Source organism: Alligator mississippiensis, chromosome 2, assembly GCF_030867095.1.
Source record: "Alligator mississippiensis isolate rAllMis1 chromosome 2, rAllMis1, whole genome shotgun sequence".
NCBI lineage: Eukaryota > Metazoa > Chordata > Crocodylia > Alligatoridae > Alligator > Alligator mississippiensis.
Window position 1 is genome coordinate 223,477,785 of NC_081825.1, and position 27,342 is coordinate 223,505,126.

A 27,342-nucleotide genomic window follows, 5' to 3' on the forward strand; every position below is an offset into this window, starting at 1 on the left:
TGAATAGAGAGCAAATTTCCCTCTCACATCTAGGGTATGGCCATACTAGAGAACAATAGTACAGCATAGAGAGCTAGCTTAGTCTAGCTAGCTCCCTATACTGTACTAGAGCTAGCTTAGTACAGTAGCATGGGGCTCCATGCAATATAAGAAAAAAAGAAACTGCTGTTTTCAGAACAGGGTTGGGAAATATTGATGAGACAGAGTGTTAGAAAGATGCAGTATCACAACTTATACTATGCTAGATCGGAGGATAATGCTTCCGTTTCTGAGACAGTCTGACACTTTTCCCTCTACTAAAATTCTCTTAACTTTTTTTTTTAATAGAAACTCTTACAGGTTGGATTAAATTATATTCCTCTTTCCCGCCTTCAGATACTACCTTCTAGACCAGCCCTGAGGGAGAGGTAATTAGCCTAGTTAATCTTAAATCAGGCCTTTTCATAGAATCGGATTAAATGAGCTCTGGCTTATGAAAATTTATGCATCTCTGATTTAGTTAATCTGTAAGGTATCTCTACCCTGCCTTCTGCTTAACTTGAAGGATTGATAGAGCTGGTTCCTCACTGTCTTTGAGGCTGCAATGGAAAAAGGGTGGTATATTTATTCAGTACTACCAATGTAATTCCAGTCTTTTTTAATCTTCCTGTCTCCTTTTCTCTCTCTCTCTCTCTCTCTCTCTCTCTCTCTCTCTCTGCTATCAAAATGCCACTGCTTTCTGAACATAAACTAATTACTTTGAGGATGTAAATCTCAATGTAAGTGGTAAGTATTATTAGTAGAGTTAACAGCAGTTGGTCCAGTTAAGCATTCAGCAGTATTACTGCAAGTGAGTTACTGAAATGGAGGTCATAGGTACCTTATACCAATACACTCCAAGACAGCTGGAGCTAAGTTTACATTGTCCAGTATCCCTCACATCAGTATCTAGTATTTTTGGACTGGTGCCTGACCTGTCATCCATGTCAGGAGGTTATCCTTGGCCTCTTTATCGCCTGGCATCTCTTTTTCTCTCTCTTTCAATTTTTTGTAAATGCAAAGAAGAAACGTCCCTTGACCCCTAAAATTCAAACCACATAATTTGCAATCTTTGTCTGTTCATTGGTACTAGGACCTAGGAGCAAAGAATTTGCAATTGTTTTCATCACTCTAGGTCCCTGGGATTTATAGTTAAGGATGGAGAGACCAGGGCAAGTTTCAAAGGTTAGATTTAGGTAGATTCTTTTAGCAACTTCTGCAGCAGCAACTCTTCTGGCCTAATCAGGATTGTGTTTGTTTGTATATTAAGATTTGGGATTTTCAAGTAACTGTTAAAGCAGACAGTGGTGGGAGTGAGGAATTCTGACTTCTATTGATAGTTCTGCTGCAGATTTACCTTAGAGTTTTATAAAATCACAGCACTGTATTTAAAGGTGGTGTCCACTGTTTCAGCAGTTACAGACTTGAGATACCTTGGTTCAGATTTACATAGATACTCAAAATCTACAACCTCCCCCCCATCACCATATTGTCAGAGCTTCTCACAATCTTCCTTCTACCCAGACGTGCAGGCAGGAGAAAAAGGCTTTTCTGGCTTCTGCCTGTGACAGCCCAGGGGTAAGGATGGCCTTGTGCACACCCAGAGCAGATGAGTACTGGCCAAGCCTAGCACACCACCCTGGGAGGGGTGCCTGGGATGCTGGAGGACAGCAAACTAAGGTGATTTGCTATTGGATCTCATACACAAGTTCAATATACCACTCTAACATAAATCAATTAATACTACATCCATCCCGGTTTATCTTAGACCTGGTTCCACCATTCTTAAATGGTTCTATGTGTGCTGAACTTCTGTTTTGTTACAGGTTTAAACTGGCCTCTGATCCAGTGTATGTGTTATGTCTGTATTCTGTACCTAGTCAGGGATTCACATCCTGAAACTCTGCCTGGGATTTGGCACCTAAGGGATTGGACTCATTCCCTTACAGGTCTACAGATGTGGATTCTCCTCTGTCTGCTGTCCTTCTGGCTCCATAACTTACATTCCTTTTGCATCTTATCCCTTTCTTCCCCTGATCTGCTTCTATAATGGCATCTATAGATACAAAGATATCCAGGAAACATGTAAATGAATCTAAGAAACTCATTTCTTATGTTTAGATGTATCCCTTTGAAGATAGTTTTCTGGGAACACTGATTAAAGCATCTGACTTTCTAATATGGGCATTAATGACAGACAGATTTTCCCTAATTTTGTATGTCTTTTCCTTTTTTTTTTTTTTTTTTTTTTGAAAACTGGTTAAATTGTCGATAGCTATCTACAATGGAAAAATCTGACTTTCTGAAGCCTGCTTACTGGTGACAGCTAAGTAGCATGAACTACAGGAATGCAGACCTACAATATCTAATGTCTAGGCTCGTTAGAACTCGTTAGAGCTTACATTCAGCTGGAATATTCTCCTGAATCAAACTACTGAATGACTAGCATTCATATCACTACTTCTCTTTGTTCCCCTCAAACTCCTCATCAATTCCCTGCTTTCACCTTCCAAAACAGTGTAGAGGTTTCATTTCAAGTACATTGCTTCTATCTGAAATCATTTAAATTTTTGTCTAAAGGTATTGCTGTACAATAAAATGTTATGATCCAGATTTCCTCAAAGTGCAAGGATTTCTCACATTTTTGCATTTGCATATTTCATTTTTCAGTGCCTATATCCTGGCAGGATAAAGCAGCATAGAGTCTCTGGAACTGTACTCTTTAGGAAGGGAAATTAAACCTGGTGGATATCTCTGCAAGTATTATATGCATTAGACCAGTGTGGCCAACTAGTGCAATCGGCACAAGTGGAATAGGCAGCCTTTGTGTGTGGCACATGGCAGATTGGGAAGGAGACAGTCAGCATAGTGGCAGATAGGGCAGGAACAGAAAGCAGAGCAGAAGATCTGGTGAGGAACAACTAGTAGGAAGCACAGAGGCAAATCAAACAGGAAGCACCAGGCAGGGAGCAGAAAGCAGCAAATTGGGAAGATGAAGGGGATCACAGTGGGTGTGCCTACACAAGATGCTTAATGCGTAGTAGACTAATTGTATTGCACATTAGCAAGTCATGGCAAAAGCCATGCTAATGCGCAAACACGCAGTAGAATTAATCGACTGCACATTAAGCATCACAAAAAGACTGTGCACCTTTGCTACTGTGTGGTAGTGCTGGCTACTACGTATGTGGTTAGTACTTCATGTTAGAGGTACTAAATTTAATGTGCAGTAGCAATGGTGCATTAATGTACGTGTAGACACACCCAGTTTCACTCATTAAGGGTGCAGGTCTAATTTGTGGCATGACTGCTAAAAAGTTTGGTGCTTATTTCATTAGGATATGTGATCCATTTGGATCATATGTTTTGTCTTAACAGGTAATACTAAATTGATTAAGTTCAATATCCAATGTTTCTGGAAATTCCTGAAACTTGATGCCTCAGAGGAAACTAAACCCCATAGCTGCACCCAGAACAGATGAACATTTCAAGATGCTACCAAGTTTCTCTTCATGCATCCTTATGTAGCATATAACTTACAATTAGAGTTACTCTATTTACAATGCTTTGCTCTGTGAACAGATGAAGCTATATCTAACCTATGCTCAAAAGATGATCTTTGGGGATTCCTACAGAAAAAAACAAACTTTTAAAAAGACTGAAGTTGAATTAAAACAATGACGGATCTTGCAGTGCAGCAGTTCAGACACTTTCAGGTTTGTCTTTAGAAGAATTGTTAAAGTAAGGATAAAATATATCCTGAGCAAGTTAAAAATTGATGAAAGCTTGTTTCATAGATTTCATAGACATTAGGGCTGGAAGGGACCTCGGAAGATTATCGAGTCCAGCCCCTTGCCCAAAGGGCAGGAAGTCAGCTGAGGTCATAGGGTCCCAGCAAGATAAGCATCCAATTTACTCTCGAAGGTGTGTAGGTGCTTGAACCACAGCCGATGGCAGGCTATTCCAGACCTTGGGGGCTCAGACAGTAAAGAAATTCTTCCTTATGTCCAGCCTGAAACGGTCTTGCAGTAGTTTATAACCATTTGACCTTGTCATCCCTTGGGGCACTCTGGTGAAAAATCGTTCCCCCAGATACTGATGGTCACCCCTAATAAACTTATAGGTGACCATCAGATCACCCCTGAGCCTGCGCTTTTTCAGGCTAAAGAGCCCCAGGGCTCTCAGCCTGTCGTCGTAAGGTCTGCTTCCCTGACCTCTGATCATGTGTGAGGTTCTTCTCTGGGCTCTCTCAAGCTTCTCCACATCCTTTTTGAATTGAGGAGCCCAAAACTGGACGCAGTACTCCAGCTGCGGCCTCACCAAGGCCAAGTACAGTGGGAGAATGACGTCCCGGGATTTGTTTGAGAAGCATCTATGGATGCAAGCCAGCGTTTTGGTTGCTTTACTAGCCACAGCATTGCATTGCAGGCTCATGTTCATCTTGTGGTCAATGATGACCCCCAAGTCTCTTTCTTCCGTAGTACTAGCCAGTGTACCACTGTCGAGCCTATAAGCATGCTGCAGATTTTTCCTCCCAAAGTGGAGAACCTTGCATTTTTCAGTGTTAAACACCATCAGGTTCTCGTCCGCTCATTTGCTGAGCCTGTCTAGGTCAACCTGGATCACCCCCCTGTCTTCAGATGTGGATGCTTTGCCCCAAAGTTTGGTGTCATCGGCGAACTTGGCCAGTCCACTTCTGACTCCAATGTCCACATCATTGTGAAACAAGTTAAATATAAATGACATTTCAATTTTTGATACTGTAATGTACAATCATCAGAGTTAGTATAGCTGTTCAAAATACACAACAAGGAATAAATATGATGGAACCTGACTGGTCAGTCAGACTCTGTTTATTTCACAGTATAAAAAGACCTGAGCTCCAATTTAGGTTTTGAATTTAAATAAAATATACCTATGGGCAGAGCCGACCAGAGCAGGGTGTAGGGCCCAGGGCAAATTAGCCCATGCTGGGCCCTACCCCCGCTCCGATCCCATGCGCCCCGGACCCGATGTAGCTGCTGCCACCTTTAGCAGTGGTGGCAGCGGCAGCTTGGGGGGGGTAGTTAGTGGCTAGATGTGAAGCTGGCGACGGCGGTGCAGAGTTGCAGCTGCCGCTCCACCCAGCTCCATAGGGCCTCCCAAAGTGTGGGGCCCAGGGCGGTCACCCCAATTCGCACCCCCCAAGTGACAGCCCTGCCTAAATAAATCTTGTCAGCATTTTGTTAGTTTTAATACATCCTTTCCCTGAACCATATGCAATTCAGGCACAAAGTAACAGAGCAGGAAAGTTACCGAATGAATATCATTGGCTAATATAAGGGAAGTGAAACAATCAATGTTGAGTGATAAATTGGATTTTAGAGAATGATCTGGGTCCGAACTTAACGAGCCAAGAAAAATAAAACATATTTTAAAATATTTGACCTCAGATCCTGATTTCACTGTGTAAATCTATTGAATTCTATGGTCAATGTAATGTATTGACGATAACATTTCATGTTGACACTGACCGGTTTCTGATACAAATTAAAAAAGCAGTCATATTTCAAACTTTATATTGCAAAATGATTAATTACATATGCTCATAAGTGTTGTTATGCCTCAAAAGTTGGGGGGATGCAGATTGGACAAGGGGTTAACGGAAGAATTTTTCAGAAAATTTCACATTGACATACAGTGCTCAAAGTCTGAATATACTTGAATTTGTAATATATTCATCATAATTCACCATAAACCTGACTCAAGGACTTGTTGCTTATAAATATATATCCTGGGCATGTCTACATGAGACGTTAACTGTGCAATAGCCTAATAACACTGCACAGTAGCATGCAGGGTAAAACCCATGCTAATATGCTACTCTACAGTGGTATAGGCTACTGTGTAGTTAGCGTCACTAAAAAGCCATGTGCTAGTGTTACTGTGAAGTAGCACCAGTTACTGCACATTGATTTAGTACTTGGTTATCCAAGTACTAAACTCAATGTGCAGTAACTACAGTACATTAAGAATGTGTAGATGCGCCGCCTGTAGGACAAAATAATGCCAGTGAGATACAATATTATATGATGGCTTGGTTTTGCATGATGGCACTGCCATGGATCATACTCTATGTGATGTTTTCTGGTATGCATCATTGGTGGCCTATAGGGACGTGCAAAGCGGGCCCTATGCAATTTGGATTCGGATTTGGCCCTAATTAGGGGCAATGATTCGATTCATTGATTCAGATCACTGTTCCTGATTTGACTTGGCTGAATCCAAATCTGAAGATTTGATGCTGATTCAGAGAACCAGCAATTAGGATACGGACAGTTTTAGAAGTTTTTTCTACATACCTTGAGGTAGCAGGCATGGCTCGTGATCGCTGCAATGCTGGGGCACATGGAGTGTCCTACAGGGAAAAGTCAGAAAGGCAAGGATAGAGAATGAGCTGCACATGGTGAGAGAGGTTAAAGACAACAAGAAGAGGTTCTATAAGTATGTTGGCCAGAAAATAAAGACCAGGAAAGCTGTGGGTCCATTGTTAAATAACCAAGGGGAACAGTTAACAGAAGATTCATTGTAGGCAGAGTTACTTAACAGTTACTTTGCTTCAGTTTTCTCAAAAAGTTGAGCTGCAATAAGACACCTAATAAGAATTATTTGGATAAGGTAGAGAACAAGCTGAGGGAAGAGATAACAAAGAAATAGAGAACTTTTGATTGGTCTCAATAAATTCAAGTCAGCAGTGCCTGATGAACTTCATCCCAGTGTACTGAAGGAACCAGTAGAGGAGATCTTGGAGACCTTGGCAATAATATTTAAGATGCGGTGGGAGACAGAGGAGGTGCTACAGAGGACTGGAAAAGGGCCACTATAGTGTCCCTCTTTTAAAAAAGGCAAAAAGGAGAACCTGGGGAACTACAGAACAGTTAGCCTCACTTCACTACCTGGGAAGTTACTGGAACATATCCTAAGGAAGCGGTACTGTAACAAGGAAGTTTGGTGCCTGGGAACAGTTCATGACAAAGGCATTGTATGATTTGTAAGGACTCCTAAGACTGAATTGGTGCACTAAGCACAGACTGTAATTAGGAATTGCACCTAGGGACATCTGGTGTGGTAAGGGCAGTGTATGGGGATGGAGGAGGCCTGTGAAGAGGCCAGACGGACAGATATGTTTGGTGGGAAACAACTGTGTACCTCCCAATATTCACTTTTTGCTTTGGATTTTCTTTAACATCAAAAGTGTAGCAGGCGAGTACCAAAGAGGATCAGCAGGTCCTGGGCAGAATGGTTGCAGCATTTCTTTCTACAAAGCTTCCGACTCTTCTAGATAGGCAATGGAATTGTAGATGATGGTTTGGGTAGGGATGATCCAGTCTCAGGCAGATGGTTGAACTATATGACTTCTACATATCCCTTCCAGCCCTACTTTTCTCCTATACAAGAATCCCACCCCCCCATTATTTAAAGGGGCTGCATTGTGAAAAACAGCTGGCTCTCAAGCACTTAATGAAGGATGGAGGGAAGGCTTCATGCATTATCATGTGCTGAATACAAAAACACTGTAATATTGTTCAGTTTCCAGGTACGGCTGAATTTAAACAAAGTTGCAACTAATCCATTTAGGAGTAAATGAGGTTTCCCCACCATTATAGCTGTTCTTGATTGTGGTGAATTGTTTTGGCTTTCATCTATTCCAGTGTTTTGATCACTGTTATTATAGTCATAAGAACTTTTCCTTGAATAGTTTCCTTAGTCTAAAAAAATGCAAAAAGGAGGAAAAATTAGTCTATAAAAAAGCAGGAAAATGGGACCTTTCAGGGTTAGGGTTAACTCAGGGCTGCAGCTGCCAAACTGGAAAGAGCAGGATATATGCCCCTCTACGTAGATTATTCTTACCTTTTTTGTCAGTTAATAAAAACAAATTCAGGGGAAATGTCAAGGCTGCTTCACTGACAAGTACATCATCAGTAAGTTCTGTGCAAAAAGATGGTTCCTTTTTTCTCTATTTCAAAGGAGAACAAGGAGATATTGCGGGCTTCAGCCCATGAAGGCAATTGTATGTGAGTGTTCAAAACCCATGCCAGATTTCATTCCATTTCTAGAGTTCCTGCCTACTGCTTGTGAGTAGCTGTTCCCAGTAGTTGTTTCAATCCCTCTTGAAGCAACTGGGGAGAAGAAATGATTCAGTAGTTAGAATAGCAGCTTGGGTTATAAATTATTTGGGTTCAATTCCTACTTTACCACAGAATCCTGATATGGCCCTAGGCACAGACGCAAAACAAAGCAACCAGGTGTCTGGGGCAGCAGTGATTTCTAGCTACTGCTGTGGCAGCAGTTGCTATCTTATTAAACCCCCTGGGCTAGGGACAGACATTACACATGTGGCAGACTTACCGATAACAGCCCAGCACATCCGGGCTCAGAGAATCTTCATTGTGATTGGTGGAACATGCCCACCAATCAGGCAACTGCTGGGAGGGTCTTGCCCAGCTGCTACCTGGGGTGAGGCAAAGAGCCCTGGACCTGGTTGAAGCCTGTACTTTGCTTCAACCTGATTGGTCCATTTGCAATCCAGGGGCAGGGCCTCCGAAAGGCATAAAAGCAGCAGTGTGCCCAGCACATGGCAGATGCGGGGGATGGAGGAGAGATCAAGGCAGAAGAACAGCTGGGAAGAGCTGCCCAGGGGGTGGAGCCAGTGCCCAGAAGAGCCCTGAAGACTCCCCACACCAGTCCAATGCTCCAGCCCCAGGCAGTGTGCAGTGCAGAGCACAGAGCCCAGACCCTGGGAGCTATTCTAAGGCTGATGCATCTATAAATGGTAGAACTGGATTATAAGCTTTCCTCAGCCTAAGAGGATGGAAACCCATATCTGTTGCCTCCCAGGAGAATGCCCAAACCACAAGGCTAGGCTAGACTGAAGGCATGCTTCATCCTTCCATCCTCTGATATCTGGTCACTTGTCTACATTTAACAACCTGATGTCCAGTCTCCAAGACATGTTACTTAATAGATGGGAAGACTGTTTTCAATATAATCTAAATTAAAATTTGCCTTTTTGTAAACCTTCCATGTCAATACCTCCTTTTTTCATTGGTTAATGAATTTAGCCTTACCATAAACCTGTTAAGAGAGTAGCAATTATTATGTCCAATTTACATGCTGGAAAATGAAAGCAGTTAAGTAAGTTACACTAAGCCATGTAAGAGCCTGATTTTGCCCTCCTTCATACAGGTGTAATTCCATGGGGCCACATTTTGATCTGATGTCTTCGAAACTTTAGAATAATTGCTGAAACCAATGGTTTTACTACAGACATTCACCAGTGTAACCAAACATAGAAATGGCTCAATGATTGCAATATAGTTGTTGTGAGACAAGGTCTATCTCAGGAAACCTATGGCAGAGCTAGAAATATAAACCAATTCTTCTGCTTCCTAGGCCTGTGTTTATAAAGGACAAGACTTCCTGTTGCCTTCCATCTTGAAAGAAGAAAAATGTAGTGTGTTTATTTTTACTGAAGTAAAACTAAACTTTTTAAGTTTATTTTTTCAAAGTTTATGCATGTACAATCTGTGCAGTATATAAATGAAAAACTGTCCACTTACTATTTTAAACTTAGTCAATTTACTATCATATGAATATACAATCTTTTAGTTTCTCAAAGGAATTATCCATAATAACTCTGATTTACTGTCCTTTTGAAGAAGAGAAGGACAATGATATCCCAAAGGTCTTTTGTAAAGAAATAAGGAAGAAGCCTTCCTATCAGATAAAACCAATGAGACAATTAGTCACATTCATCAAAATCACCATGAGCCACACCAAGGAATGCAGTGAAGACCATTTATATTCATGGTGGAGAAATGTGCAAACCCTGCTAAATGCAAAACTTTATTCCCTTTCTTTCTTTTTAAATGTTGTCAGGTTTTCTCTGGTTTATTTTCATATGTGATGTGACAAAAGTTTCTTTTGTCTCCTGTCATTTTATTAATCCTATTTACAATGCTCAGTGTATCAGCTTTCTTTTTTTCCCTTTTTTGCTCTGTAAAAATGAACCAAAATGAGTGTAAATGTAAATCACCCCAGCGATTTTTCATTGCAGAAACAACTTACTATAATTACCACAGATAGAGATGAAACTAAATTATTTGCAGGGTCAAAATGTTTCATCTGGAAGGAAGAAAGCAGTAACCATCACATGAAAGTCTGTTTCATACAATACAGTATCTATTTTTACTGTTTGTTTCTCAGTCATCATAACAAAGACACCATTGCCTATCAACGTGAGTAATCCGAGGGCAGACAGGGGTTCAGTAAGAAGCAAGACAGATTTTTTATGCGTGGCTATTGCCTAAACAGAAAAAATGCAGTAGCAGGCGAATTATGTGGTGCAGAAGCAAAGACATAATACTCCGTTTAACCTATATAATATCAAGCTACTGTAAACTGATGTGTATCCTGTTATCTCTGGAGCAATGACTGTAAATGCATGAGCTAGATTGTTACCTAGAAAAATTAGTGTTGTGGTCTCATTTTATTTCAACAGATAAATTCAGGCTGACCACTTATGTGGTACCCTTTGGCTCCTTCCTGCCAATACAAATTGGAAAACATTTCTAGGTGTAACTCTGACTTGCAACCACTGTAACTCTGCTTAGTCCTTTTGAATACAATAAATGGTTCCACCCTTCTTGTTCATTTCCTTAGCTCCACCTGCTTTTGTTCTCTGAAACACTATTTTCTCATATGTGGTTAGGAAATCCCACAGTGAAACAGAGGACTGAGGTCACCAGTAAGGAATACAGAAGGCCCTTTAAATCCTGGACTGCTGACTACTATTACAGATCCTGCCTGGAGCTATGAAGACTGCGAGTCAGGGTGGGAGAATTATTCTGTCCTGGGAAGCTGCAGGAGTAGTTGTCCTGTCATCCATCCAGTCCAGGATAGCTTCTAGTGAGAAAAGTGTTCTTCTAGCCAAAGACTATGGAGAAAGCTCAAAAATGACAAATCAGACAATGGCATAAGATCGGCCATGCCAACATTCACATCTTTACAGGACCCTGAGCCAGGACTTGGTGGAGTAAGATGGATCTAAGCCCCATTTCACCCACCTCAGTAAGAAGGAAGAAAAAAATACATCATTAAGGCTCCATTGTCTATGGCAGAGGCAGAATTGTAGCAGCTGAAACTACACACAGAAAGTAAAAGAAAACTACATAAAGAGTATTGCAGGGTGTCGTTGCTTACACAGGGGGGCACATCTACACATGCAAATGCTCCAGGCAGGCATCTACACATGCAGGGATGTGGGAGAAGATTTTCTGCTCATGGTAGCAGTCTGCTCCCACCTCTACCAGTGCAGCAGCCAGGGGGAACTCTAGGACATAGCTCCCTGCCCCTGGGAACTGCCTGCTGCTGGGGTGGGCTCCATCACCAGAGCCCAAGCAAGGACAGTGTTCCCCTGCCCTGGCAGCAGGGAACTCCTAGCCCCCTCCTCCATGATCACATTTGCAGGGTCTGGGCTGGGAGATTCTCTTCCAGCCCTGCCTGCATGGTCCCGGGGCCAGGGATGGGAGATTCTTATAAGAATCCTATAATCATTTGCTTGCCCTGACTGGGAGAGTATTATAAGAATCTTGCAATCGCAAAGTGGGGGCTGGGTAGTTCCCTGCTGCCAGGGCAGGGGGACATTGTCCCTGCCTGGGCTCTGGTGGCACAGCCTGCCACAGCAGCAAGCAGCTCTTGGAGACAGGGCGCAATCTCCTACCCACTGCTGCTCAGCTGACTGGAAGCACATTTTCTCCTGGTCAGCCATCTAGATGTGCTATGCCATGCAGTAAGTAATTGGGAGTAAATTTGCTACTTGTATTTACAGATAAGTTTTCTCATGATTAGAGCAAATTACTATGCAGTAAGCATCTGTATATTAGGGCTGTGCAAATGGGCCCTATTTTATTCGGATTCAGCCTGAATCAAGAACAGTGATTCAATTTGTTGATTCGGATCACTGCCCCGATTCGATTTGGCCAAATCCAGATCTGATGATTCGATGCTGATTCGGTAAATCAGAGATTCGGACACAGGCACAGCTTTAAAAGTTTTTTTCTACATATCTTGAGGTAGCAGGCACAGCTTGTGATCACTGCGGTGGTGGATTGGATGGAGCATCCCACAGCAGTCCCATGCTGGGGAGCCCCCCATGCTCCTATGGGACACTGCATCTGCCCCAGCACTGCAGCGTTCAGAGCCCCTGCTACCTAAAGGTATGTAGAAAAAACATTCAAGGCTGTATCTACATCTAAATAGCTGAATCTGTCCAAATCTCTCCAAATCGATTCAGAGAAATTAAAGGGTCCTCTGATTCAATTCAGATTCGGAGATTCAGCCACTGAATTGGGCCAAATCTCCAAATCAAATCAGGGACTGAAGCTTCACATAGCCCTACTGTACATGTAGATGTTGATGTCTACTGTGCAGAAGTTAGCTCTAACCTTGAGTAAAGCGTCTTGTGTAGATACACCCAAGGAATTGTAAGCATAGCCAAGTAGGCTAAGTTAGCGAGAAAACACCACCATTACTGAAGCTCCTCCTCTGAATATTACATCCCAGAATGACATAAAATCATCCTACCGATCGCACTAGCTTCACACTAGAACATTGGACCACTAGTAGTACTGGCTTTCTAAGCTGAGAGATTTTCAGTTATGGGAAATCGATTGTGTCAGTAGCAGCAAGGGAATGAAGAAATGCAGTCCATATCTGGTGCTATCTGTCAAGATAGGATATGTTCAATTCTGGCTTGTCTGTTTTTATTGGTATTGTTATCTAAAAGGCTCTGCATATAGAAAGGGCCAGTAAAGTTAAGTGAAAGCAATGAAAGGAAAAAGAAGAGACATTTTAATATTCCATTCTCATTAATTCATTTAATAAACAAAATCAGTGAGAGATCATTTTGCCGATTTAGCCAGTGAAGCAGAAACTTAGAGGACAAATAAAAGACATATCAGTGCCTCAAACAGGATTTGCAAGAAGCCAATATGGGATTATCCATAGCATCAGAAGCTTACTAGAGATAAGGACAGAAAGCTAGTCTTGTTACTGGAAGTCCCTAGCCAGTGGCCATGTGGGAGATAAATTTATTTTAGTTTCCTTCACATTTGCTATATGTGACTTTGAGTCCCATGCAAGCTGAATACAGGGCTGAAATGTTTACCTTTTCTGTTATTCATTACAATGTCTTCTTATAGCTAGGGCTGTAAATGTAATGAGATGTCACATCCTACGTTAATCAAAGTTGCTATGTGTAATTCACTATAATATGGATCTTGCTCCTTCATGGTCTGAGTCAGTGGTTAATTCTGGGCAAATAAATTTGCTATTCTTGTTATTTCTTAGCTGGGAATTTCACACTTGTGAGTTTGCTCCACAATTATAAAAAAATTCTAGTCAAACTATAATCTCCTGTGTACAGCCACCGGCACACGTATTTCCAGTGTCTTCAAAGTGGTGCATCAAGTTCAACTGAGTAATGTACAATATTGTTCAATTTCAGAGGGGAGTCTGGAGGCAAAGAGATAATGACTTGGCCCAGACAAAAGAGAAACTAAGTATCAAAGTCGAATTTAAAGTTCATTCATTCCTGGCTCACTTGTCTACATTTAACAACCTGTGCAAGTGTTGTTAAATCAAGGACTGGAGGTACAAATGCCTAAACTAAATCCATCCACCAGCAGCACAAGGACTGCCTAGCAGGATTCCTCTATTGAATAAAAGAGCCAAGGCAACTATCTGTTCCTCCGTCGTCACATCCAGCATAGATATAGCATATAGTGAACCAGTTAATAAAAATGAGTAGTTTAATCCACACATTGGACCCAAACACCAACAGCTACAGAAAGCTTTCATCAGCTTTGCAGAAACAATCAGCCAAACATGAGAGAAACTGAACAAAAAGGTTTCCTATATCTCATAATTAATATGAAGTGCTGGAAGCCCAATAGTTAATTGTACAGAACTTGAAGCATTATGATCCAGATGATAAATAAAGGCAAGTGCTTAGAAACTGTGGGGATTTTAAGAAGGGATCATTAAGCTCTTTTTCATGCAAGATTGTAAAACCTGATCTATACTGCTCTGGGCCAAGGTTTGTTTTCCTTACTAGGTCTGCACTGCATCTAAGACAATAACTCCTTATTGCAGTGTCAAGGTGTTACTACAATACAAATTAATAATAACAATAGTCCCAATAATATTAGTGGAAATTTCATACAGTATAGGGTCAATAGAAGCCTAATCCCAGATTAGGAAAATGTCTGAATAATGAGTAATTTGGCAACAGATTTATGTTTGAAAAAACAATAGTTAAGATGCCATAGCTGTATAGATATTCAGTAATGGTTTGGATAACAGAGAAGGAAAAGCAAAGCAGAGAGAAGACTGAATGAACAAGTGCTAGAAGAAGATGGAGGAAAATATTAGAAAGCCTATGTATAAAGTAAGTAGATAAAACGGAGGTGTGTAATTGTAAAAATATATAAGTAGCCAGCAGATATGCAGTAGAGTTGGGGTCCACAGAGTGGAGTCCAGGAATCTCTCCTAGTAAACCAACACAAGATGAGCGACAATTCAGTAGATATACCGCATCTTCACCATACCACAACTATACTGGGGGGTTACTCCTGACTTTCAAGGAGCAATTGTTTATTATGTACATCACTATCTCACATCTGATCTTGCACCAAAGATGTTATAGCAGTTTGAAACTTGGTAGTCCCTTGTAAAATTGTACGATGAAGACAGAGTTTCGTACTGAGGAGCTGTCCGTTGTCACTCTGCTCTTTACAATGCAGTAGTGTCTGCCATGAAAATGGTCAGTGGTATGGCCTCGACTAATTTACTGATGAAAGGTCAGTGTCAAAGATGTCTCCCATATATAGATATTTGAAAAATGGAAGCTGTGGTACCCCCTGGAGTTTATTAAGCAAGCTCTTTGCTGCAATATAATGTATAATAATAATAATTAGAAAGGTATAGTAGTTATTTGACATACATTGGGGTTGTAATTGCAGTTGTTCACATTGTTTAATATAATTGTGCATCTACTCATTTTTGTGCAGATAATCTATAACACAGACTCACTATATTCTCCAACTGAACAACTGTGTGTTATGACTAATTTGCACAATTTTTGCAAATTAGCGTATCAAGTTTAACCTGCAACATTGTTTGCCATTCTGCTCCTCTTCTGACCTTGGGGAAATAATCCTTGTAGGAAGAAACTGCTGGCCCATTTTTAATTGTGACTTCATAGTAAGAAGCTCAAATATTATCATGATAGAGGCAGTATAAACCCACATATTGATTAAATTGGAAAGGAGTTCTGCAAAGTAGCTGGGTCAGATGAAAGCAGTCATTTCTTGCCCTTACTTTGTAAGATATTGTGACATGATTCAGAATAGTGAAGCCTATTACATTTACTTCTTAAATATGTTTTCAAAAAATGAAAAGCAGTTTTTGCAGGCAGAAAAAAATTTCCATTTCCACACATAAATAACCTCACAAATTGGAGAACAATGCCTGTTCTCTCCAGTGTTTCTGCAAATGTTTCATTTAAAGTAGCTGAGAAAATCTCCTCTTTGCTTTCATGCTTCTATGTCATTTAGATGTAATTTCCACTGTCCACACTCTCAGCAGACTTGCCTCCCTTTTCTAAAACTGTGGATCTCTCACAGTTTTAGTCTTGAGCCAAGTTCCAGGTGAACGGTACTGCTGAGAGTCAGAAGGTTTGGGCAGTTGCTGTGACCATTTGCAGCCAATATCTATCGGTCATCTCAATTTATGGTGAGGATTTACTACAAGACTTAGGATGAAAATGGAATAAATAGTGATTATATTTACTCTAAAGAAAATGTACCTGCAATTTTTCTATGCCTTTTACACTGATACAAGCCTTTGGAAATAATTACATATAGGACACACTTGACAGCATTTTGCTTTCATATGCTATGAGTAACCTGCAATCAATCATGATTCATAATAAAAAAGGCAGCATATATTAATTTTACATTGTATAATAAATTTCAGGAGGTGGTGCAAGATGATACCAAAGCCATTGATCTGCAGGAGGAAAAGGTCATTACCACAGTGGTACATGTGTTGTACCATATCCTATAGTTTCATAATTGGTAGCATCAGAAGGGACGTGAGCAGATCATCAAGTCCAACCTCCTGCCATGGCAGCAAAAAGTACTGGGGTCAAACGACCCCAGCAAGGTGTTCGCCTAACCTCCTCTTAAAGACCCCCAAGGTAGGAGCCAGCACCACTTGGCTTGGAAGTTGGTTCCAGGTCCTAGTTGCCCTGACTGTGAAGTAGCGCCTCCTGATGTCTAGTCTGAATCTACCCTCTGCCATGGCTCACTCCTGGTAGTGCTCAGGGGAACAGGGACTCCCGCAATGCCTGCTGGTCTCCCCTGACTAGTTTGTAAATGGCCACTAAATCCCACCTCAGTCTTCTCTTGTGGAGGCTGAACAGGTTCAGGTCCCTTAGCCTCTCCTTGTAGGGCCTGCCCTGCTGCCCCCTGATCATGCAAGTGGCCCTCCTCTGGACCCGCTCCAAGGTGTCCACATCCTCCTGAAGTGTGGCGCCCAGAACTGGATGCAGTACTCCAACTGCGGCCTGACCAGTGTTGCATAGAGGGGGAGGATCACCTCCTTGGACCTGCTTGAGATGCATTTGTGGATGCATGACAAGGTGTGGTTGGCCTTCCTGACTATGTCCCCACACTGTCGGCCCATGTTCATTTTAGCATCAATGATGATTCCAAGATCCTTTTCTGCCTCTGCACTGACAAGAAGTGAGTTCCCCAGCCTGTAGGTATGCTGCTGGTTCTTCCTCCCCAGGCGCAGCACCTTGCACTTGTCAGTGTTGAAACCCATCCTGTTCTCATCCGCCCACCCCTGTAACCTGTCTAGGTCCAATTGCAGTCTATTCCTCCCCTCTAGCATGCCCACATCCCCCCACATCTTAGTGTCATCAGCAAATTTGAATACGGTGCTTTTTACCCCCTCGTCCAAGTCACTGATGAAGATGTTGAACAGTGCAGGTCCGAGGACCAAACCCTGGGGGACCCCACTGCCCACATCCCTCCAGGTCAAAAATGACCCATCCACCACCACTCTCTGGGTGCAGCCCTCCAGCCAGTTAGCAACCCATTTGACTGTGTAGGTGTCGACACCACAGTCCCCTAGTTTTTTAATGAGAATGGGGTGAAAGACAGTGTTGAAGGCCTTCCTGAAGTCCAGAAAGACTACGGTCGCTGCTACTCCTGTGTCTAAGGACTTTATGACCTGGTCATAGAAGGCCACCAGGTTGGTCTGACAGGACCTGCCTCTAATGAACCCATGTTGGTTGCCCCTAAGCGTAACCTCCCCTGCTGGCCCCTTGTGGATATGCGCCAGGATAATTCTCTCAAAAAGCTTACCCAGGATCGAGGTAGGACTGACTGGCCTATAGTTTCCTGGGTCCTCCTTCCTCCCTTTTTTGAAAATGGGGACCAAATTGGCCCTTTTCCAGTCATCTGGCACCACACCAGAGCACCACGAGTGCTCATAAAGCCGTGCCAGTGGTCCTGCAATGACCTCTGCTAATTCCTTCAGCACTCTGGGGTGGAGGTCATCAGGACCAGCTGATTTAAATACGTCCAGTCCCTCCAGAAGTTCCCTGACTAGATCCTCACTAACCCTAGGCCTGGGTGCACCTCCCCTGGGGCATGAGGGGGTCCTGGCAGATGGGCTGATCTGGTCCCTGCTCAGGAAAATGGAGGCAAAGAAATTGTTAAATAGGTTACCTTTGTCATCCAGTGTGATGACCAGAATTCCTAGCATGTCTTGCAGAGGCCCCACGTTACCCGGTACCTTCTTTTTACCTCCTATGTATTTAAAAAAGGACTCTTGTTGTCCTTGATCTGGGTAGCTAGTCCCAGTTCCATCTCTGCCTTGGCCTTCCTGACCGCCCCCCTGCAGCCCCAAGCAACTGAGTTATAGTCCTCCCTGGTGATGGCCTCTCCCTTTCATTGGGTGTACACCTCCCTTTTAGCTAGGAGACATTCCCGAATGTTTTTGGTGAGCCATGGGGGCTTTTGCACCCTCTTGCCCCCTTTGATCCTTGTTAGGATTACCTCTCTTTGGGCTTGGAGGATTGTCTCCTTAAGGAATGATCACTCTTCTTGGACATCCGACTCCCCTCCCCTCCGGGACCTCAGTACCTCCCCAACTATTCTCCTTACCTCATTGAAGTCCGCCCTCCTGAAGTCCAGGGCTGCTGCCTTGCTACAGGCTTTTGCCACCTTGCCACCTTACCTATGAAGTGGTAATCTCCACGTACATATTGAAAAGAAATTCCCTTCCAGTTTTGGTCTGGGGAGATTTCTATTTTTTTTTTTTTTTGTGTTTCTTTGGGGAAAAAATCTTGTGTTTCATTTCTAATCAGTTTCCTGGCCTGTGATCCTGCCCAGCAGCTGCTATAATCTCCATAATAATGCCCTATTATTACATAGAAAATTCTGTCGACAAATCTCAAAGCACTTTATACAGGTAGGGAAGTATCTTCAGCATCACATTTTACAGATGAGAAAATAGAAAATAAATGCCTTCAGAGTTAATCAAATAATTTTCAGGATGAATGATTGAGCCAAAGTCAAGATACAGTGAAATAGGATTACATAAGAAGGGGTGTCAAACTCATCTGGTGCTATGGGCCACATGAGTGGCCTGGAACTAGTCCATGAGGCAGATGGATGGTACAAGGCCAGTCCTATGAGCCAGATTAGGCCTGTGGACCCACCACCCCATGCTGTATCTGCTCTGGCCAGTCTGACACTGCTGGGGTCCTTGCTGGAGCGGGGACCAGGAAGCTGTATCTAGCATGCAGAGAGGTCCCAGATCAGCCCAGATGAGGGAACAGCACCAGGGACTGGATGATGTTGTTCTGTGGGCTGGATCTAGCTAGCAGGAAGGATTATGGATATCCCTGATTTAAGGAAAGGTGACTCTGGCTTTAACTACAAAATACTGCTTCTACTGAATTAAATGATAATTTGTCTTAGTTTTTCATAGGTGCCTCTCTATAGAAAAACTTTCTTTTGTTCATATTAAGACCTCCTCATCCAGTTTATAAGGAAAGGTTAACATGGAACCATCAGCAAGCAAGGTTTGAACTAGGAGCAACAGTGAGCTGTTATCTTGAAGTGGAACATGGAACATGCATGTTGGTGTGGAAAGTGGAACATGTATTCAAGTGTTATATTCAGGTTATTTCTATGGACACATGGTTTAGATGCATTTTGTCTGACCTAGTAATTGTTACTACATTTATTTTAAGGAGTTTGAACTTGTGTTCTTAAGACAACTGATAGGAACACCCGAGATGATTAAAGATGGATTTTCAAAGCATCTCAGCATATGGTCCTGTAGATCCCTATCCATGTATAGGAGGGAAATATGGCGAACCAAACAATACTCTGATGGCATGTTTTATAATGATCAATTTCTAGGATGCTTTAATCAGGTATTGAACCTATAAAAACACCTTCCTCTTCTGCCCTCAATTGTAGCAAGACTCTACCACATAAATACATCAGAAAATGTTACATACAAATAATTAGGCCCCCAGATGTTTTACTCTTCCCACTTATTTTTTCCAACCATGCCACTAGTGACAGGTAGATGACTCTCCAAGGTGGCATATAAATGGCTCACCCTTGTTGGCTGCCTTCCAGATTATCCCTTTTTTGTTTACACCAAAGTGATTGTTATGAAGGAAAAAGAAATAAATAACATTTTGAGAACCGGAGAGAGAATTTTTGCCTATCCAGATTTGAAGTTCATTCAAGCTTATTTGTAGAGTGCCCACTAAAATAAAAATAGAAGCTGATATTATTCTCTTTTTAAAGATAAGTTACCTCACATTCACTTGGGGAAAATTGGAGTTTATGGCTCATAAAGATGTAAGAATAGTAGTCTAACAAAGTTGAAGGGGTCATGGAGGGCAAGATGCCTGTGGTGCCAATCAGAAATCACCACAAATGTACCTCATTGTCCTTGCTTTAAAATGTTTCTATGGATTTATCCCAATCTGTCTTATGGACCTTGAGTACAAGAAATTTACAGCTTCATCTATGTATTTGCTTATAGCCACTGTGATAGTTACGTGATGTTATAGTTATCAGTACAGGGGCATAAAACCATTGAACTTAAAAAAAGGCACAAGAGGGTCAAAACACTGCACTCAGCAAAACTGGCCATCAATAAAAATCTCCCCACTAGCTTTATTGGAAAGTAAAGGCAAAGTTCAACTTTTTGATCTCAGCTTCAGAATCCACCATAGGATTCTCCCAAAAGATCTGCTGCACCCTGGAAGTTGGTTGTAGGGATCATGGACCCTAACTGTACCCCAGTAATTCCACAATTTAAAACCCTTGCTAAGTAAACTAAGCTGCTAAGGGAAAAACAGATGTTTTTCTTTATGTTGACATATTATAGCCTGGACTCTTTGTAATAGCACTGTTATCTTTGCTAACCATTCAAATCTTGATACAACAGCCTTCTCTGCAGCTAATACCGGTTAGGGTAGTCTTACTATATCTTTTTGTTACACTTGTATCTGGTTTCAAATCTCAGCCAAAAAAAGGAGCAGCCTTTCTCTCTTGATTGTAACTATATGTGATTAGTTTTAACTCCAAGTGTAAATCAGCACAATATTAAGTGGAAGACATTACAAGGAACAGGCAAGGGCAGAATCGGAAAAGACACAAGGAAGCAGAAAGGCGGGACGATGCTCTTGACAACAGGAGTTGCAAAAGAAAAGAGTCTTCACTCCAGGAATGTTATGGCGCAGTGAAAAAAACTAAGCAGACTTCATGCTTGATGCATGGTAGGGCAAGACAGAAAGATTTACGAGAGAGAACATTTCTGTGTTGAAGTCAGGAGAACAATAAATTCTAGAAAATGGTATTATTCGACAAAGCAGTACTACCATAATACATAGCATTCAGAACGCACCCACTACTCTCTTGCAAAGTGAGCCCCTTGACTGGGGGTTTGCAGCTACCATCATATACAACAACCATGACATTTAATGCCAGGAAAATATTCTGGGTATTTTTGTTTCCCATGTCCTTAAAACCTGTAGCAAATATATGGAGAAGCAGCTACTCTTTACTACGTATGAGCACATTTTTCAAATATGGATGCCTAAATTTAGAGGCTTCAGGCCTAATTCAAAAAAGGATTTATGTATGTTAATTGATTCTTTATTCTGACTCAACGTACATTTTTTTCTTGTGTGGGGTTCATAAAGGAAATGTTTATGCACATCTGAAGGGCTAGGCACCTTTGTGATCCAAAGCAGAGGGGAGAACACTACTCTACAATGGAATCCAAAGGTATTACATATGCTTGGAATAGTAGCCAACTTGGCTGAGATATATATGCGTTTGCATAACGTAAGACAAGTTGGAATTCAATATGGAAGTGTGGAAATGTTAAGTTACCTAATTGGCTTGATTTCCTAGGCCTACCCATTCACCCCATTAAATTGTGACCCTCATGAATTCCATGTTTCCAGCAACCTGGCTGGCTCCTTAGCACTCAGTGGGCTTGTCTACAGTGGGCTCAGTAGGCTCAGTAACATCAGAAAAAAAATGTGGTGACAGTAGTGCCCAGTAATGCCAGTTATTGGGCAGTGATTTAGTACTTGCTTATGTAGTACTTGCTTATGCAGTAACAACTGCACGGTCCACCACTCATATAGACTTGGCCAGTTTATGGTACAAGTTTTATGGTATGCCTGTACGTGGACAGTTTGGATGGCAGATATGCAAGAAGCATAGGTCACTTGATTTTGCCACCTATGACCATGTCTAGACATACAGGGGCATGCATTTGCAGCAGAACAAATCTGGCTGCTACTCTGTGCCTTAGTACATACCCCCACGTGTGTGCTTTGTTGCATTGTCCTGCTTTGGGCAAACTGCCTTTGCCCAGCTCCTCCCAGCTCCCAGCGTGCTGAAACAGCAGGGACACAAATGGAGCAGTAGAGATGCTCTGGCCAGCAGCCAGATCATCTTACTAGAGGACCAAGTCTCTGTTTGTTGTGGCACATGCTATTTTCACATGCTCTATGCCACTTTTTTTCCTGGCACTTATTTTTTTTTTTGCTATGGGAAAATCCATTATATCCAAACAGCACATACCTCCTTATGTTTCCAACATGGACATCTCTTTAGAACTCTACAGAAAAGGACCTGGAGGCTACAGTGGACAATAAGCTGGATATTAGGGCTGTGTGAAATGTCACCATCTGTTTCATTTTGGCGCTGTTTCAACTTGTTTCGAGCTCAAAACAGTAAAATTGAAATGAAACAAAGGGCTTTGAAACTGTCTCAAAATGAAATGAGGGCAGTCAAAATGTTTTGAAAGTTTTGAAGCATTTTGAGTTTAAAAGTTCAGGCTGGGCTTGCCTGCAGGGAAACAGGCAAAGTAAGGAGAGGGAGGGGGAAGAGGGGGGAAGGACTGCTCTCATATTGACTCTGGGTAGCTGGGCAGTGACTGTCATCCTTCTTTGAGATCCCTTCCAATCCCAATGCTCTGGGGGAGGGATGGAAAACACACTCAGTCACACATGTCATGTGTTTTGCTCATCAGCAACCTGAGGTGAAGTTTCCCAGAAACCCCTGTACCTAGCTCCTTGAAACCTGGCAGACTTCATGGCCTCAGCAGGAACTACCAGGCCTGCAGTTTTCACCCTGCTGTGCCTTAACACACACGTGACACAACTTTTGCTTGTCAGCAGCTTGAGGTACAGCTTCCCATTAACCCCTTCCCCTAGCTCCTTGAAACTTGACAAGATTTGTGGCCTCAGAAGGGGCTACCATCTCTGAAAGTTTCATCAGAATAAGGTAGGAAATGACAAAGTTATAGGCAGTTTTGTGATTCTTCATTATAGTCTATGGATGAAACGTCAAAATGGTGTCAAAACAGCAAAAAAGTTTCAACAAAACAAAATGGAACAGTGCTTTCCAAACAAAATGAAACTTTGGACTGGTAAGGCCACATCTGGAGTGCTGTGTCCAGTTTTGGGACCCTCCACTATAAAAAAAGGATGTGGACCAGGTGGAGAGAGTTAAATGGAGGGCAACAATAATGGTTTGGGGGCTGGGGCACATAAGTTATGAGGAGCGGCTGAGGGACCTGGACTTATTTAATCTCCAGAAGAGAAGACTGAGGGGAGATTTTATAGCAGCCTTTAACTACTTAAAGAATGGTTCAAATGAAGATGGAGCTAGACTTCTCAGTGGGGACAGATGACAGAACAAGGAGCAATGGTTTTGAGTTGCAGCAAAGGAGATTTAGGTTGGATATTAGGAAAAACTTTCTCACTGGGAGGGTGGAATGAGTTACCCAGAGGGGTGGTGGAATCTCTATCTTTGGAGGTTTTTAAGGCCTGACTCAACAAAACCCTTGCTGGAATGATCTAGTTGAAGATGGTGCTACTTTGAGCAGGGGGTTGGACTAGATGACCTCCTGAGGTCTCTTCCAACTCTAATTTTCTATGATTCTATGACCATTGCAACTGTTTCTTCACATCAGCAGGTTGTAGGAAGAATTTGAAGCTCATGTCATACAATATCAGTAAACTTATGTCAAATTCAACTGGGAATACCTTTATGCACCTGGGCCTCTGCAAGGTTTATGCCATTGAATGCCAAATCTATTAGCAGTGCACAAATCAAGGCAATGGAGAGCTACATAAATGCCACCTAACTCCAGGAGATGGGTAGGTTCCAGACAAAACCTCCTCTTCAAAGCTTCTATTAGTTGGTCTATGCATCTGCCTGCATGGCATGCTGACTACTATAAATAAGTAGTTAAGATATGGAGCTCTAGGCTGAATGGCTCTTCTTTTTGATTTCCATTTATGGACACACATACCTAGAATTTAGGCAAGACAGTGTACAGCATCCTCATGACTAGATGCCTTTTCAGGTACAGCCCCCTAATTTATATTTTGGTTCTTAAACTGGTGATTTCAAGAAATAATAAGGTCTTGTATCTTATACTAAAATTAACTTCTGAAAATCAGGCTTGCTCTTGATTATGGAATGAGGTGCTGAATTTAGGCACCCACGTATGTAAAATGCTGGTGGTGTTCATACATTGTTATGCAATGGAACTTAGACTATGCCTGCTCTGCAGATAGAAAAGCAGTATTGAAATACAAGGGCTATCTTTAAACTAATTATCTAAGAGACAGATATAGTCTACCTGTGGCAGCATGAAGCTCAACTTGGCTTTACTGTGCTTTGTATGCCCTTAGAGAAATTTTTAACAGCATTGTCTTCAGCTTTATAGGAAGGGTGTCGCTTCAAGGAAACATTCATGTTTGGAGCTGTTTGAAATTTAACTAAAAGCTTTCCATTACTAAATGGCCTTTTTTTATTTTGCATTTTTTTAAATGCTAAAGCTGTGACATTTTTCAAAAACATTCATTTTTTGAAATTTCTTGCATAATTTTTATAAATATTTTATCAGAAGCATTATCTAGTTTTACAACTTTCCGTCTTTTCAATAAGAATGCCTTTGAAGTTTTTTTTTTTATAACCGTTTCCATATTGTTTTAAATAAAATGTTATAGTTAAAAAAGGAAGTAAACATTCATAAAAATGAGCCATCGTGAAAGGGAAACAACTCTGAAAAAAAAAGTGCTATTTTCCATCAGCTCTAGTAACAGTATCATGGAGAGAGATTTTGGCTGATGCATGGATGAGGAAAATGAGAAACCAATAGAAACTTCAAGTATATTCAAGCATTTCATAAATATTTGCAAGTATTTTTGCCTTATTTACCTTGCTTTGGTTGCTTCAAATATACATTATGGGAGCTGCAACTGAGGGGTGGGGAGACCAAGGCAACAGCCCCAGGCAACACCTTTGTTGTTCATAGTGGCTGGGTATCTGGGAGTTGGCCATGCCATCGATATCACTAGCACAGCACCTGGTACCTGCCCCTGCACTGGCTGTGCCTCTGAAACTAAAATGCATTAAACAGATCTCCTCATGGCTCATAAACTATGCCAACTTGTCAGTCTGGGTCACAGATACAATAAAAAGAGGAGTAGCTTGCTGTGTTAGCCTGAAGTCAATTAAAGGCTCATAGACAGCAATCAGACCTGCAAGCAGCGATGAGCATGATTCATTAAGTCTAACTCTTACTCCTGAAGTAGTTCTTTACTCATATTCTAGGAAGCTGTTTGAAGTGCTGTTTTGCTGGAGGAACTGTCTTTCAGAGGAAACATGAAACCACATTTCTAAGTACCCTTAAAGATCCCCCGATACATTTTACAAGATCAGATGTTAACCCATCCTCACCAGCTCCTACCCTTCCAGCTCCTAATTTTTGTCTGTATTCGATGAAACTCTTTTTCACTTATAGAGAGATGTGTTTCTGTGCAAAAGGGAAGAAAGCCCATGACCCTGTTCTGGGGACTACAGTTATTGATAGACTTAAGCTGGTCACAAATGGAAGATTGAATTTCAACTGTTCTGCCCACAGATGTTGGTGTCGCATTGCTGTGTGCTGCTAAATACCTGGAACCTTTCACTGTATTCCTTTCATGCAGTGAATATAATCACTAAGAAAATGTGGATCTTTTTGGGTGAAAGGTACTTTACAAGTATAAGATTCTTGCCATCTTATCATCTTTGACCTCAAGTTTTTGTAACTCTCTGCACACATAGAAGATTCAGATTCATTTTTAAGGCATTAAAGTCTATACTTCTCCTGTCTAGTCCACAGGAAATGAAAGCAGTAAGAATCACTGCTGCTTTAGTTTTGGAGTCAGCAGACAGAAGGTCTGACTCAACACTGTTATTTGCTTCATGCTGGTGTATTACCCTTGATTTCAATGCAATTATACAGGCATGAAAATGGAGAGCTACCTTAGCAAATCAGGACCAGGAACTGTAGGTCCTTCAGCTGCAGGACAAAGCAGTTAAATATAATAGCAGCTATGGCTTCTAGTGAAGATATATGGCATTTTGGAATAAGAATGACTTACAGTGATTATGCATTCAATAACAGCACATTTGAGTATACCTGACTATTGCTTTAGCTGTACTAATTTTGCAAACATCTGTAATTTACAACAATTTTATTTGTTCTGGTACTTCCTAATAATTTGTAATCGAATAGAAAATGCCCCTATATCATATAGCCATGTTGGATCATCACAGGAAGATTCTGACTCATGGCAGAGCCTAAAGGTCAACACGGCCAGATCCAGTGTCAGCATTGAGGCCAAATAATACCTTAAAATACATTTTTACCCTAAATACTCCCATTTCTAGAAAAAGCAGTATCACTCTTATAGCTATAGTTCTAGCCTTTCATCCAAATCTGAAAGGGTTGGCCAGCCACCTGTGATAAGCCCAGCTCCAAGAGTCCATTTTAATATATGCTTAACTTTAGGCACAGCCTTGAATATCATTCACTTCAGCAGGATTTATACACATGCTTGTGCTTAAATGTGTCTCCAGAATGAGGATATGTCCCTGAATCTGGGCCTCAATAGAAGCAGAAGGCAACAGTGTGTAGAGGCCTCAGATGAGAACAAGGAACAGAGCTGTTCTGCTGTACAGCAGCTGTCTTCCTCTCCCCCTCCCAGTTTGATAAATCTTTTTAAGGAAGCAAGCTTAATTACAATCCATTTAATAAGCTCTTGGAGCATACGCATTTGGCTGCTTCCCTGTGTGTACCCAGGCATATAATGAAGGACAGAGCAATCAAGGATGGCTTAAGCTACTGGTGTCTGGGCTCAGCAGAAAGAGGAAAGGAAGGCACAGCTCCCTTTGTTATTCAGAAGGAAACTTTGCCTCCTCTGTTTCGTGTCAGTTGTTAGATTGTCACTGGGTGGCACTCACTTGCAAATTCATTGATTTGTACAAATAAATGAACAGTAACAATTAATTACACACTCTGTGAATATAACTCAGTGGGAAGGCAGAAACTGTGCAGACTTGCACAGCCCCCTGTCCCTGCTGTGCAACCAGGAATCTTATTAACATGCAGTTCAGTCTTTGGCAATTCCTACCAGCTATCATGTTTTCTTACTCTTTTTGATTATGAAATTACAGCCTGGCTGTGTTCTGTGGAGCCAGTGATCTGAATACACGTTGCCTGTAGGGAGAGCAGAAGCTGGTACTGCCATGTATGGCCCATGTAAAATCCCTGGATTTGTCATATAAATGGCCTTCTTCCACATCAAAAGGTTTGATG